The sequence below is a fragment of the Acipenser ruthenus genome, chromosome 44, assembly GCF_902713425.1.
Source record: "Acipenser ruthenus chromosome 44, fAciRut3.2 maternal haplotype, whole genome shotgun sequence".
Taxonomy (NCBI): Eukaryota; Metazoa; Chordata; class Actinopteri; order Acipenseriformes; family Acipenseridae; genus Acipenser; species Acipenser ruthenus.
In genome coordinates, this window is record NC_081232.1 from 2816089 (window position 1) to 2828978 (window position 12890).

Sequence of the window (12890 nt, forward strand, 5' to 3'; positions counted from 1 at the left end):
ACTAAATACAACACTCTCCAACCTTCTGCAATCTGCTCATCACTACATGGCCACACTCTTAGTCCCAGCGACCAAATCTTCATTTACCTCTGGATGGAAAACATTTACAACTTTCTGCACTCAAAATACATCCCATTCTGATTTAATGAGCAACGGATTCTAGCCTCCATCGCCCATGCAAGGGATTCTCTTCACTTAGCCCCCTCTACCGTTAAAGCCTACATCTCCGGAATTTAGTATTTCTGCCGCCTCATCTCCGTCCCTTCTTCAACACTCCTATCCATCCCATCAGTTTGCTTGACACTCAGAGATCCTCAAGAGCCCCCCCCCCTGCTGCTCCCTCCTGGCTCCCTATATCAATAGACATTCTTCACTCTTTAATATCTACCCTCAGAAAAAGCTGCTCTGTCTATGCAATGACCTTACCTTGGAAGTACTATGTCTAACTGCTCTTGTGAAGCACTTCCTCTGCAGGATTCCTGAAGGAACAGAGTGCACCCTGTGAACTTACCGTGACAACACCTGTGATTTACCGTTTAAAAAAAAAAAAAAAAAAAAAAAAGCAAGAGTACCAAGACATCAAGGGGAATACAATGGATAGACTCTGACCGTTAAGCCATTTCAACCATGAGGTCTTGTGAACCATTCCACGCACCCAGATACTGGACTTTGGCCAGCTGTAGTAATTTTACTACAGAACACTACACCTTGCAGTTAAAATAAAAATAAATTAAAAAAAAAAAAATCAGGACTTCATCAGGACTTCAATACAGACAGTTACATCAAGATCCAGAAGTTCTGCAACCTGGTCCCAGGAGCAGACCCCAACCCTCGTCTCGTACTACCTTTCAGCAAAACAATATTCAACTGAATAACTCTCTCTCCGGCCTCCTTCAATCACCACGTGGATTCATGGAGAACGCTCTCGCCCCATCTACCCGTTCCTCCTACTCGACTGCCTGGTCTTCATTTACTCACTTTTGCGAGTAAAAAAAAAAAAAAAAAAAAAAAAAAAAACGGATCTCATACCTCTTTCAACCTACAGCACCTCCTCACCTTCATCACTCACCTCAGGCTGTCTCTATGTTTAGCCCCCTCCTCTATTTAGATGCTACCTAGCGGGCATTCAGTATCAATTTCGCCTCCAATCTTTCTCCTCTCGTCCGTTCTAGAGATAGCGGATCTCTAGAGAGAACGCTCAGAGGTATGGAGAAAAGCCTGCTCCCCTCCTCTCCATCAAGTTAATCAATCTCTACTGACCTTCTCCTTTGTCTCATCACTGCTCTCTGGCAAGGATGCTTCAACCTATTCAACGACATCGTCATGGAAACCCTGTGCCTGACCGTCGCCTTTGGATTTCTCCGCTGTGCAGAATTCTCAACTCCATCAATTTCCAACTTCCCAGCTCTAGGCCTCAAGTGCTCAGATCTCTCTCAAATCCCCGGAAACCACTTTATCCACCTCATCAGATCTTCAAAAATGGTCCAATTAAGCCGAGGATTCAGTATCTTCTGTCAGATCCCCTCTTCGACAGCTCCAGATCTATACTTACGAGTCACTGGTTCTCATCCCGTTTATGCACCCTCTCGTCACGGATCGGACTTTCTTCTACTATTTTTCCCCCCATTCATTCTGGATCAGAGCAGCTGCCTCCGCGGCTAGCGCAGGTATCAACACTTTGATTAAGTCTATGGGGCGCTGGATCTCTTCAGCTGTGAACTTTTATATTAGATCATCCTCTGCAGACATCGCCACAGCTCACCAAGCACTTGTTAGCTTGCCCGGAGTGGGGGGCGCCCTCTCCGCCAGGCCCACCAGAGGTTTCCTCCCTGCAGGGGGGTTTTTCCTCTCCACAGTGCGGACGGCTTATAGGCATAGGTTGTCTACTAACATCTCTTGTTTTTTCTCTTTTCTTCTAGCTTTTGTTTATGTGTGCGGCTCTGCGATCTCTTTTCTATCCCACGGTGTGGTTCTTGCGGGGAGCCGGGGGTCCTCTTTTGGGGGGAAGTGAGTCTCACTCCCCCGGCTGTCCGGGTCGGCCTCTCGTCTCAACCACTGCCGCCCGGCTGTTCCTCGCCGGCCTGAGGGGACCCCCGGCCACATCCTATTCTTCTGCTGCTTATGCGCTAAGCCTTCCAGGCCTCAACCTTGCTGTCCCATCTCCTCTCTTCTATTTCAGGTCCAGGACCATTTCAGCCCCCTCATGCAGTAGGCCGTGCCTCCACCTGCCGAGCGGGCCCCGACCGAGGGGGGGGGGGGTTTCTCTGTTTTCGTCTCTCCTAAACGGACCCGAGACACTTTTTCCTAAGCTCTCCACGCCGCCCAGCTGCCAGCTTAGCTGCCTGAGGATGCTGCACTGAGTTGCGAAGGATCTGTCCTTTTGTCCTGTTCGTCCCCTTCCTGTCTCTTGCTCCACTAAACGCCCAGCAGCCAGAGGATGCTGCCTGACCCGTCGGGAGCGAGAGTCAGTTTGTTGTATGTTATATGTCTAAACTTTGCTCTCTCTCTCACTTTTACGTCACCCAGCAGTCGGAGGATGCTGCCTGACCTGGCGGAAAGTGTTTATATCTAATCCTTTGCTCTTCTCATGTCTCCCTCTCTACGTCGCCCAGCAGCCAGAGGATGCTGCCTGACCCAATGTGAAGGGAAAACTCTTCGTCCCCCTATCTCGTCCTGCTATCAGTATCTAACCTCAATGTTACTAAGCACCATTCCCAAACTCCAGCCCTCAATCTCGCCATCCCTCAAACTCGTCTCACTCTTAAACTCTCAAATGTCTCACCCCTCTCAAGCCTCCTAAGCAACCGGACAAATCCTCTCATCTGGTCTCATTCTTAATATCTCACTCCCAATTTCGCCTCCTCTCAAGCCCTCGTAGGCAACCAGTGAATTATTATTATTATTATTATGCATAATTTTCAATATGCATTTTTTACATTTTTTGACTCTCAAGGGACACATAGAAATAACGTTTTTTTAATAATTTTTTAGCAACACCATGTCTCAACTGTGCTGTGCTGCTCTATACAGTCTCTGATCTTTACATGCAATAAAAGTTGCAAGAAGTAATTGTTGCTTCCTGACCGTTTTTGTTATTTTCTCATTGATGTTCACTGATTTATTGCATGAGAGTGTTTAGCAAACCTTTTTTATATATATATAATTCCATGATTACAAGGCGTGGTGTTACTCACCTAGAAACAGTGTAGATTTTCTTATCCTTTCAAGATAAGCTTTCTGCCTCCCCCAACAGTCACTCACCCAGTTCCTTTGTTTGCCACATGTCAATCAAAGTAAAGATGAAAGGAACTGAGGTGTTTTTAGTCTGGCAGCTTGATTTGAGAGCAGCCAAGTTCTCTGCAATCTCATTATTATTAGTATTATTATTGTAGACATTTGGCAGACACCTTTATCCAATAATCAATGTTCACCTCTCAGCAGTGCAAATACTGTGCTTGAATCTGTTGCTCATTGATACTGATAAGGGAAATGTTATTCTAATTTTCAATTCATTTCACTTTTTATTTTCAGTGAGGACACTGAAGAAAACCCTCCCCCCTCAACAAGTGAGAGTTTTGATGTTTCTCAGCAGAAAAGGCATACTCATCATGCATACTCATCATGGATACATTTCGGGCACCCCAAAGCTCTCCAAAAAGGCCACCTTTTGAATGAAATATTGGACAAAAAAAAAGGGGGGATTACAAAATCTAATTCATGTGGCAATGGATAGCATGTGAGGTGCCAGAAGTTCACATCCCTTTTAGAACTTGCTCAAGAAACTAGTGTATCACTGGACATAAAGATTTACACAATGTTCATTTTTGGAGAGGTTTGGAGAGGTTTGGGGACCCTTTGTAAAAACTCCTGTAGAATTTGATCCCTTTATTCAAATAGTTCCAAATTTTTACCCAGTATAGTAGACATCTTGGTGAAGCACTGGAAAATCTGGCTCTTTTCATATGCTACAAGTTGAAAAAATGACTATAGAACATAAAAAATTAAAAGCGTTTGTTGTTTTTTTATGTATTTTTTTCTGGATATCTCCTTCCAGTGTGGTACTGAGTAAGACTTTTATCACACCTGAGGTTTTATTCTTGATGCCCAAGGGGTTACCTTGAATTCAAGCCCTGAACCATGCCTGTGCTGTCTATACTTTGGAAGATATTGTGATTTATTTAAGGGCACAGCCCCCCAGGCGGAAATTGTCTGTGAGGGGCTGGGGTTTTGAGAGGTTAAATAAATGCAGTGAATACAATGGAATGAATGGTGATGAGCTTCTCTATGTTGCACGCAGTGCACACCTTTCCTCAGTAGAGCCAAAGAAAGACTGAGAAGTAAAAACCGCGCGCTGCTGACTGGATTGTCCCGCAGGCCAGAGCAATACACCACAGAGCAATCGATACTCTCCACGGATACGTAAAAAATAAAAAATTAACGGAAGGATTTGGGTGAAATACATACAAACGAGTATTAATACTCGTTACATTCACCCCCCCTGAATTTCACCAAAATCCTGTTCGTATACCCGACAGGATATACAGTAAACCAAAAACATAGCATACACCTTATGAACGACTGACTACTTAGTCTCCACTGGCACAAGTTCACATAAAGAATCTTCATCTTTAGTCTCAGCTTTACAAGCTACCTGCTGAACAGGTTCAGAGAACTCAAAGGGTGATCAAGCCTCAGGCTCTCCTAGAATAATATGATGCCAAGTACATCATACAACCACTTGGCCTACCATTACTTTGTTCCATAACGTGTAACCAAATAAAATATACCAAAACACATCGGTTATTCATTAAAACAAAAGAAAAAGGAACCCCTCAAAATAGTGTAAGCAGTGACTGGGATTTCTTACTAACTGTGTTTGCAAAACCCTGCATAGTGAACGGTCTCTGACCCATCGTCTCTATAAGGCGGTTAACTGACTTTACTACTCTGCCTACACATGTTCTGACTACACCTGGTGTGTTCCCTGACTCTTGTCTAAGTACATCTTGGTCATTAGCTACAATAACTGGTACATCTGTGTCAGGAATGTCTGACGGGTCTGAGTCAAGGGCAACAGCTAGGCTGTCACAGTCAGCGAGCGGGTCAGCGTTAGTCTCGTTTGCACTAGGCCCCTGAGCTTGACAGTCTTCGTCTAAATTGTCTCTGCGACTGGGCTGTACAGTGTTCTGACTTGACTGGTCTGGCTCTGTCAGCATTCCAAACGACTCCTCTTCATCCAAAGACTCCTGGCTTACAGTGTCAGTTGGTCCATTCAGTATCCATGAGCTGGTTCTTTCCTCAGAGTTTTCCTCTTCCAGAGAGTCAATGGGATCCACAGACTCGCACTCTGAATCTCTGACATCAGCCAACTGAGATTCGCAAGAATCACCGTCCTCAGGCAACTTGACAGGTAAGAAACTGATGTCCAGAATGAGGTTCCTATGGACCACCTTGGTGTTCCCTTGTCTATCCGTCAGTTTGTATATGTGTGTCTGTGGATTTCTGTCGATAACTGTGTACACGGTTCCTTCCCATTTGTCTGCAAGTTTTCTTTTTCCTCGTTCTCTCTTGTTTGCAAGAAGAACCCGGTCCCCCTTGTTCAGGTGAGTACCTTTGACCTTTCTGTTGTAACCTCTGGCTTGTTTTTGTTGTTCTTTTATAGTATGCTGCTGAGCAATGTTCTCAGCTTCATGGAGATCGGACATTAGGGTCTTTACATAGCTGCCATGGTCAACAACCACGGGATCTCTCAAAACTTGCTTAAACATCACATCTACCGGAAGTCTTGGAACACGACCAAACATGAGGTGGAATGGAGCGTAACAGGTCGTCTCATGTACTGTTGCATTGTATACAAACGTCAAGGTTTGTATTTGTTGAGGCCACTGTTGCTTTGCTCTCAATGGGAGTGAACGGAGCATATTGCCGAGCGTTCTGTTGAACCTTTCAGTCCCTCCGTTCCCCATGGGGTGATATGCCGTAGTGTGTGACTTGGTGACTACTGAAAGCTTGAGCAATTCCACGATGAGCTCACTCTCGAAGTTGGCGCCTTGATCTGCGTGAATCCGTTCAGCAAATCCATATACACAAAATACGTTGTCCCATAACTTTCTGGCAACTTGCTTTGTTGTTTGGTTTGAACAAGGAAAGGCGTGGGCCAATTTCGTGAAGTGATCCGTTAAGACCAGTACATCCACTGAACGCTGCTTGCTATCTTCAGCACACCAGAAGTCAATACACACCAACTCCATAGGAGCGGAAGTCCTAATACTTTCAAGCGGGGCTCGAGCAGAAGGTTCCGGTGTCTTGGCCAGGATACATCGCTGACAACACTTGACATATTCTTTGACATCTTGCTCCATCTTGGGCCAGAAGAAGCGCTGTCTGGCCAAGTGAAGTGTTCTTCCCTGTCCTTGATGGCCAGCGAGATCATGTATGCCATTCAATGCTTTCTCCTTCAGACTTTGTGGCAGTACATACTGGTGTCTTTTCTGTTTGCTCAAGGGGTCCTTAGTCACTCTGTAAAGTACTCCATTTTGGACTTTCAGTCTCTCCCACTGCTTGTTGAGTACTAAGGCTCCTGAATCAAATCCATTCCTCTCTCGCCTTGAAGGACGTCTTTTGCGGTTCACAAAGGGAATGACCTTGGAAATGGTGGGGTCAAGTTCCTGACTCCTTTGGAGCTCCTCCAGAGAGAACACAGGAAGAGGATCTTGTCCTGGCGGTGCGAGCTGCTGGAGCGACTGGACAAGCTGTGCTGCTCTAGATTCTGTTGCCATATCCCATTTGTCTTGAGACTCGAGGACTGCTTTAACTGCTGCAGCACTGCAGGAGCGTGGAGGATAGTCTGACGGATTCACTGTCGCTGCTGGAGCTTGCTTTTTGGCCCGGTGACACTGGACCTTCAGACGGAAGGCGTCCTGAACCGTGTCTTCTCTCACTGCATCAGCTTCAGCAAGTAGGCTGTGGTATTGCTCATTGAGGAGTCTGTGACTGACTGATTTGGCAAATGGATCCCGACTGAGCACATCAGCTACGATGTTCTTGCTTCCTGCAATGTGTTTCAGGTCGAATGAGTAGGGAGCGAGTTTAGCCACCCAGCGCTGCTCACAAGCATCGAGTTTTGGTTTTGTCATTATGTATGTAAGTGGATTGTTGTCTGTCCACACTGTGAAAGAATGCCCCTTGAGCCAATGGCTGAACTTTTCACAAACACTCAATTTTAATGCTAAAAATTCAAGTCTGTGAGCTGGGTATCATTTCTGTGAACCACTCAGAGTTTTGCTTGCAAAAGCGATGGGGCGTGCTTTGTCTTCGCCAGCTGGTATCTGCGATAAAACAGCGCCAAGCCCGTCCAGCGAGGCATCGGTTGACAGGATCAGTGGCTTTGAGAAATCAGGATGTGCAAGAACCACACAGTGCAACAGCTTCTCTTTCAGGCTAAGAAAGGCAGAGTCACATTCTGTGGTCCAGTCTGAGGTTGTCAGTTTCCTGAAGGCACCTGAGTGTTTTACCATCTTCTCTTTTCCCCTCCTCTTCTGACCCGCAGTGAGAGCAAAGAGTGGCTTGGCAATGGAAGAGCAGTTGGGGATGAAGTGTTGATAATAAAATATCATCCCTAAGAAGGACTTGACCCTTCGCACTGAGGGAGTGCAGCCATCTTCTTCCATTAAGTCTGACTTTGACATGTTGGAGATCAGATCCACTTTTGCTGGGTCCACAGCTACTCCATTGCCGTCAATAATGTGACCCAGGAATTTCACAGACGCCCGCAGTAGATGACATTTTTTCGGACTTAATTTGAGGTTGTGGTGCCGCAGCCTCTGGAACACAACTTCCAGCCTATCCAAGGCTTCCCTTTCTGTTGGAGCGAACACTAGAAGGTCGTCCAGATAGCACAACAAGCTGCTGAAGTTTAAGTCTTCGAATATGCACAACATCATTCGCATGAATGAAGCTGGACTGTTGCATAATCCCTGTGGCATGCGATTATATTCATATAAGCCCATCGGCGTCGTGAAAGCGGTGTATTTCTTGTCCTCTTCTCTCATGGGCACATTGTAGAAACCGGACGTCAGGTCCATGGTGCTGAAGTACGTGTTGCCCCCTAAAGCAGCCAAGCAATCGGACTGATGTGGGAGTGGATGTGCGTCTTTGAGTGTTCTCGCATTGAGCCATCTGAAGTCTGTACATACCCGAAGACCCCCGTCCTTTTTCCACACCATCACTAGAGGGGAGGCATATTCACTCATTGATTTTCTGATTATCTCCTGTTCCTCCATCTCTGTCAGAACTTGCCGTAGCTTCAGGTAGTGAGCTGGTGGTACTCGTCTGTATGGGAGGCGGAACGGACGTTCGTCGGTAAGCCGGATACGATGCACAAAACCTTTAGTCTCACCACAATCCAAGGCATGCTTAGAGAACACATCATTGTAGTTTACTAGTATCTGGACTAGCTCTTGCTTTGCTAACTGACTAGCCTCACAGGACTCAATGTCAACACCACCTAACCCTACATCTGTCAGCCTTTGTTTCAGGTTTGTGGAGTCGGTCACAATGGACTGTTTCTCTGGGGTGACCTTCTCCCTTTGGCTGGAGCCTTGAAAAACTGTAAAATCCTCCACAGCTAAACAGGGAGACACATCCGCCAGCTTGCAGTTCCTCTTCAACGTGATAGGTTTGTCTGATAGATTGGTTATCTTCATGGGGACCCATCGGTCGCCCCACATGGATGTGACTACTCTGCCCACCATGATGTTCCGTGGCATGGACTTTGATGTGGTAGGTTCAATCACGATGGTGCTTCCAGACGACATAGGAACATTGCTGGGTAGTCTTCCCCATACTAAATGTTCCTGCTCAGAGAGTAGAGTGACCGCCTGAGTAAGCTTCACTGTGCCGATTTTGCTGGGCATCTCTCCACCCCTCCAACGAGTGAGACTTGTCATCATATCAAGGAAATGTTCACATTCTGGAGATGACTGAGGACTGCCATGGGATATGAGCCTCCAATAATCATCTCTGCTCTTCATCTGGTGCATGATGTGCTTTATAACATTCGTGCCAAGAATGAGGTCGTCGTGTTGGCCTGACACCACGAGAACAGGAACTATGCAGCTCACTCCATACACTTTCAACTCGACCTCGTACATGCACTTTGGTTGTACTTTTTGCCCTCCACAACCAACTAGAATGACTGGTTCTGTCAACGGTTTCTCTTCGGAAAGAACTTTCTCTTGTAACATTTTCTGCTCTGCGGCCTCACTAAAGGTACAGGCCATAGAACCTGAATCCAGCATTCCCTTCAACTGGAACTGACTGTTTACAATGACTGGAGCATAAAATAATTCACTGAACGGCTGTACTTTCTGTGTATTCTGCACCACTACCTGAACGCCTGCCGGTACTGCAGTGCATGCGTTCACATACTGCCGTTCCAGATCTTCATCTTCCCACTCGAGGGTTTGTTTCTTTTCTTCGCCCACACGTCCCCTCTCGAAATGCGGGCCCGTTAGTTTAACGGCTGTGCTGCTGGGGGTGTAGGGGTGGTTTGCTGATTGTGTCTGGGCTCACTCTTTGGGCAATCTCTCTTCCAGTGACCGTGCTCAAAGCATGACAGACACAGGCCCTCCTGCCTACAATGTGAGAGAGTAGTATGATTTGTAGCTTTACAAACCTTGCAACGCTTCAGGTGGGTTGACCGCTGTGCTCTGTCCGTTTGCTTGTTTTGTGCCAGCATACGATCGAGAAGACTGACCAGAGTTTGCATGCAGCTATCAGCCTGAGCAGGAGAAGAGACCATTACCTCAGTCTGGACAGGGGGGACCACTGGACAGCTAGAAGTCATCACATCTTCAGACGTCTGGACATGGGCTGTCACATGCTTCACGTTGGCAGAACGTCTCGGTCTGGTCAGTAGCTGTGCTTTCATTTCCGTCTGGTACTCATCTAAATGCTCCTGTATCTCACTTGCCATCCACTTGTCAGCTGTTTTAAACTTCATCACTGCAGCGAGTGCGGGGTCCGGGCAATGCTTGACAAACATCCTTGTCACCGCGCGGCTGGGGTCCCCGATGCTCTCGCCCTGCCTCTTCAAGCCCTCGTCTGCCACATCAACCGCCTTGTTCAAACGGATCCAATAGTCCATGGCATTTTCTCCTGCAACTGGTAAGGTACTGTAGAAATCAGCAAGGGGCATGGATGAATATGTCATCTCACTGAAATGCTGTTTCAGTATATCTGTGATTACCTTGGGGTTCTCATTAGGCTTCAATGATGGGTTACTGCGGAGTGTTATCTTTATTATATCTTTGGCCTTCCCCATTAGTCTGGATATTATCTCTTGTGACTACTCTTGCACTGGAACACCTCTCTTCCTTAAGTACACTTCCATGAGCTCTTCCCACTCGTGAACTGAGTGTTTGTCAGACCCATCTCCTCTGAAACAGGGGGGCTCCTTCACATCTGACTGCATAACTAGCTTTACACCAGTCAGGTTGAGTAAGGGTGAGTCAGTGAGTGGCTGGTCTGCACCTATGCTCTGAGCCTGTGTGCTTCTACCCTCCCTTCCCTTATTATCCCTCTGTAACTGAGCAGAGATGGACTGGCCTATTTGTTGAGCTATCTGTGTGATGAGATCACCTATCTCTGGATTGGTCATGTCCTGACTGGGTGAGAGTGTGTCTCTAAGTATGCGTGTGGAGCTTTAGCTGGAGGTTGAGGTAAGTTTGCAAAACCTACAGCTCTATCTGGAGATTGAGGTAATTCTCTGAAAAACCTCCCCCTCCCAGAACCAAATTCAAGCTCATCAGTATCTGCAGTACCAAGCTGGTGTTGATCCAATCGATGACGACGGCTGATGTTGATCTGGTCGACGACGAAGGGATCCGGGTCACGGCACCAATGTAGCCCGTCTGACTACGATTCTGCGTTGTGTTCTGGTGTATGGATAATGAACAGGACTCTGGACACTGGTTGCCGGTTTCTGGTCTTTTATTCTGACTGAATTAGATGAAATAAATGCAGTGAATACAATGGAATGAATGGTGATGAGCTTCTCTATGTTGCACGCAGTGCACACCTCTCCTCAGTAGAGCCAAAGACAGACTGAGCTGGATTCAATTGATAATACAATAATACAGCTACTTCATTGACCATTACTTAAAACTAATAACATTCTTACAGTGTATAGAAAAATATATATTCCTGCTGCAAAGATTTAACATTTTAAAAGGAAACAATGACAAAAGGAATTGCTCCTAATAAATCAATAAGAAATAATAATATATTTATAAATAAAATAAATCGTTCAGATAAAAGTACTAGATTATAAAAATAAATACATTTTTGTATCAAACACATTACATTAAAAGACCACCGGCTATATTGTAAATAATGGCAACTCAGCCAAATAAATGCAATATACAACAATACAACTGTAGATTAACATACCTGAATTAGATGAAATAAATGCAGTGAATACAATGGAATGAATGGTGATGAGCTTCTCTATGTTGCACGCAGTGCACACCTGACATGAGGAAAAGTAAAGTGAGCGAGTGCTTACACGTGGGAAGCTACAGACACCCTGCTAGCATGTACTGAAACTAGCTAGCCTAACATTGCAACACTCGGTAAAGAAAACGCTTAACAAATTACTATTTCATCACAATCAATTCGTTAGCAACACAACAATGCTGGAATACATTTTAACATATTTACATAAAGTTTCACTTGTTCTAAAAGTTTATATTATATGTACATTGGCGCATACTCAAACACATACCTCTCCTCAGTAGAGCCAAAGACAGACTGAGGAGTAAAAACCGCGCGCTGCTGACTGGATTGTCCCGCAGGCCAGAGCAATACACCACAGAGCAATCGATACTCTCCACGGATACGTAAAAAATAAAAAAACTAACGGAAGGATTTGGGTGAAATACATACAAACGAGTATTAATACTCGTTTCACAGGCATTACATTTTTGTAATTACATTTTACAATTGAAATGTGTGGAGGACAAAAGGAAATTTTGGAGGAATCACCCCCAGCTCACTAAACATAAAAGTCATGAAAGCAGAAACGCAATCGCATGCGGCCACACCACCTTGAATAAGCCTGATCTCGTCTGATCTCAGAAGCTAAGCAATGTTGGGCTTGGTTAGTACTTGGATGGGAGACCACCTGGGAATATCAAGTGCTGCAGGCATTACATTTTTGTAATTACATTTTACAATTGAAATGTGTGGAGGACAAAAGGAAAATTTGGAGGAATCACCCCCAGCTCACTAAACATAAAAGTCATGAAAGCAGAAATGCAATCGCCTGCAGCCACACCACCTTGAATAAACCTGATCTCGTCTGATCTCAGAAGCTAAGCAATGTTGGGCTTGGTTAGTACTTGGATGGGAGACCACCTGGGAATATCAAGTGCTGCAGGCATTACATTTTACAATTGAAATGTGTGGAGGACAAAATGAATTTTTGGAGGAATCACCCACAGCTCACTAAACATAAAAGTCATGAAAGCAGAAAGGCAATCGCCTGCGGCCACACCACCTTGAATAAGCCTGATCTCAGAAGCTAAGCAATGTTGGGCTTGGTTAGTACTTGGATGGAGACCACCTGGGAATATCAAGTGCTGCAGGCATTACATTTTACAATTGAAATGTGTGGAGGACAAAAGGAAATTTTGGAGGAATCACCCCCAGCTCACTAAACATAAAAGTCATGAATGCAGAAATGCAATCGCCTGCGGCCACACCACCTTGAATAAGCCTGATCTCGTCTGATCTGAGAAGCTAAGCAATGTTGGGCTTGGTTAGTACTTGGATGGGAGACCACCTGGGAATATCAAGTGCTGCAGGTATTACATTTTTGTAATTACATT

The 12890-nt window shown here is 45.5% G+C and overlaps 2 non-coding genes and 2 pseudogenes across 2 annotated transcripts; all 4 read left to right on the forward strand.

The window, feature by feature from the left end:
- The first annotated feature begins 12090 nt into the window (after positions 1-12090).
- Positions 12091-12209, forward strand: LOC131711284 (5S ribosomal RNA). The gene has a single exon (XR_009313167.1). It is a non-coding gene; the product is annotated as a 5S ribosomal RNA (ribosomal RNA).
- Positions 12210-12323: 114 nt separating this feature from the next.
- LOC131717367 (5S ribosomal RNA) lies at positions 12324-12442 on the forward strand. The gene has a single exon (XR_009316253.1). It is a non-coding gene; the product is annotated as a 5S ribosomal RNA (ribosomal RNA).
- A 100-nt stretch (positions 12443-12542) lies between these two features.
- Positions 12543-12650, forward strand: LOC131716294 (5S ribosomal RNA; annotated as a pseudogene).
- A 100-nt stretch (positions 12651-12750) lies between these two features.
- On the forward strand, positions 12751-12869 carry LOC131713684 (5S ribosomal RNA; annotated as a pseudogene).
- Positions 12870-12890: the final 21 nt, after the last annotated feature.